At 56.3% G+C, this 327-nt stretch overlaps 1 protein-coding gene across 1 annotated transcript in view; it reads left to right on the top strand.

Moving 5' to 3' along the window:
• The window catches only part of EMH_0015930 (myosin F (TgMyoF) protein, putative), a gene marked incomplete at both ends in the record, with an annotated part of 11661 nt that overhangs the window by 6869 nt on the left and 4465 nt on the right, over positions 1 to 327 (top strand). The gene's annotated exons all lie outside the window — the stretch shown is intronic.

Raw genomic sequence — 327 nt, 5'->3', positions numbered from 1 at the left:
AACAAAGAAGAGAGTTTCTTAGTCTTAAAAAAGCTGCTATCGTCACGCAACTCAGGTTTGTTCTGCTGCTGCTGCTGCTGCTGCTGCTGCTGCTGCTGCTGCTGCTGCTCCTGCTGCTGCTGCTGTTGCTGCTGCTGCTGCTGCTGCTGCTGCTGAGGGTGCGGTGCTGTTGCTTTTGCTGCTGTTGTTGTGGTTGGGGTGCTGCTGCATCTGCTGCTGCTGTGAGACACTGCTGCTGCTGCTGCTGCTGCTGCTGCTGCTGCTGCTGCTGGGCTGCAGCTGCTACTCTGGTGCTGCTGCTCTTAATACTGCTGCTACTACTACCAC

This window comes from Eimeria mitis, genomic scaffold (assembly GCF_000499745.2).
Source record: "Eimeria mitis Houghton genomic scaffold, Emh_scaff548, whole genome shotgun sequence".
Classification (NCBI taxonomy): Eukaryota; Apicomplexa; class Conoidasida; order Eucoccidiorida; family Eimeriidae; genus Eimeria; species Eimeria mitis.
This window is presented reverse-complemented; position numbering and strand designations above follow the sequence as displayed.